We start from the raw sequence: 2,378 nt of genomic DNA, 5'->3' as shown, positions 1-2,378 counted from the left end.
TTGTGCTGTTCAGCTTCTATAACCGAAGCTCATTGGAATAATAATGTATTTTGTTATTTGTTTCATTACAGCAATTTACTAATTAAACCAGTATTTAATGCCATTTCCAGGGTTTTTTTGTTTCTGTTTTATTTTTAGTTTGTTCTTAATTTTGTTATGTCGGGAAGATGTGATGTGTGTTGCTTGTTCATTACAAAACATAAGGAAACAAACAAAAAAAACATAAGGAAACAAAAGGGTGGATGCTAAACCATCAGACACAGAAATATCCCTGCTGTGTCTCTGAATGTGCAATAAACGAGTGCAATCAATATTTTAATTATTGTTTTGTTATAAATATAATGTATGAGAAAAGAATTTGATAGGAATAATACTGTATATTGCTAATTTTTAACTGTCCTCGTGGCAAACCTTATGAAACATAGACCTTCCTCATATACAGTATTCAGTGCACAGAAATCATATGATTGGTTCAAGTAAAATAAGTGATTTTTCAAGTAAAACTCTCAAGTCTGAGTTGATATTTCTGGTTCTTTTGGCTGTGTTTTCTTAATAATAGCTGGGCTGTTTGTGCCCGATTCGTCTTTTGGGTGTGAGAGCTTTGCATTTGACAAAAACTTCAGAAATAGGAGAGGGAAATACAGTTAAAAGTTTGACTTTCAGAGACATGGTCGTTGCTAATACTGGACTTAATCTTTCAGATTTAATTTCTTTAATGGGTTTGATAATTCTTCAATAAATAGCATAGGTCTGTGTAATATTTTAATTGTATAATAAAACCCCTTTGTTATTTTATAACCCATAATAGTGTGTCTGTCTGTCTTTTAAACTCAGTGCAATAACTTTGCTGAAATATTAACACATTGGTAAAACTTTTCTTAAACAAACAAAAAGAACTGAAAGAACTCAAGGGGAAAAAATCAAGCCTCAAGTTGCAACATTGAAAGATTCTACTGGCAAAATAGGGAGTGAGTCAGGGAATCAAAAGAAGATGGAAAGTCGCTGTACCAAAACGAGCTAACGGACATCCCCCACTTCTGGAGGTGGCGCATGAGCAGGAACCAATGGCACTGAAGGCACAAGTCCAAGGGGCATGGAAAGCATTAGCCACAAACAAGGTTCTAGGAATTGATGCAATTTCAATGCAAAGTTTCATCGTGTTGATGAAGCACCGGAAGCATCCACTTGAGTGTGCCAGGACGTTTGGAAGACAGCTACTTGGCCAACTGACTGGAAGAGATCCATCTTGGTGCCCATTCCAAGAGAGGTGACCCAACAGAATGCTCAAACTGTAGAACAATCGATACCACATACAAGTAAAATGTTGCTGAAAGTGATCCAACAACGCTTGCAGCAGTACGTTGACCGAGAGCTGACATCTTCTGGCACTGTCTCGGACGATATTATGCTTCCATTCCTTAGGCCTTCAGCATCTGACAATGCACTGATTGGCTTCAATGGCTAATTTTTCCAAAGTGGACAGCCAACTCCTCCTTGTAGCCTGTTCTTAATCTGAAGCTCTGCTGAAACTTGTTCACTTTGGGTGACTCTGCTGGCGTTTGAAATACCAGGGAAATACCAAATACCAACATCACGGCAACACGCAAGTCACCGCAGTACCCAAAGGACATACTGACAGACAAGTGGTGTAAGCGATTTGGACGACTGACTGGAAGGGATCCATATCTGTACCTATTACGAAGAATGGTGACCCAACAGCATGCTTACATTGTAGAACAAGATCAACGATGTCACAGGCAAGTGGAGTTTTGCTGATAAAGTTTGCAGTAGTACATTGACAGGAAGTTGACAGAGTCAGGCTGGATTCAGAAGAGGATATGGAACAGGTAATATCATTACTGATGTTAGCTGGATCCCAACTGAAAGCAGAGAATACCAGAAAGATATCTACTTGAGTTTCATTGACTATGCCAAGGCATTCAACTGTGTGGATCATAATAAATGATGGTTAGCCTTAAACAAGGGAGTTCCAGAGCATCTAATTGTACTCGTGTGGAACCTGTCCATGGTCTAAGAGGCAGTTGTGGAACAGAACAAGGGACTACTGGATGGTTTAGAATCAAGAAAGGTGTATGTCAAGGTCGTATCCTCTCACCATACTTACGTAATCAGTATGTTGAGCAAATCATCAGAGAAGCTGGATTCTATGAAGAAGAGTGTGGCATCAGGATTGGAGGAAGGCTTATTAATAAGGGAGACTTATTACCAAATATGGAGATGACACGCCTTGCTTGCTGAAAGTGAGGAGGACTTGAAGCATTTACTGATGAAGATCAAGAATTGCAGCTGTCAGTAGGGATTACAACTCAGTGTAAAGAAAATCATAATCTTCACAACTGGACCAATAGTAACATCAT

The sequence above is a fragment of the Echinops telfairi genome, unplaced genomic scaffold (assembly GCF_000313985.2).
Source record: "Echinops telfairi isolate 266 unplaced genomic scaffold, ASM31398v2 ScPeMD7_443;HRSCAF=831, whole genome shotgun sequence".
Classification (NCBI taxonomy): Eukaryota; Metazoa; Chordata; class Mammalia; order Afrosoricida; family Tenrecidae; genus Echinops; species Echinops telfairi.
Note: the sequence above shows the minus strand (reverse complement) of the source record.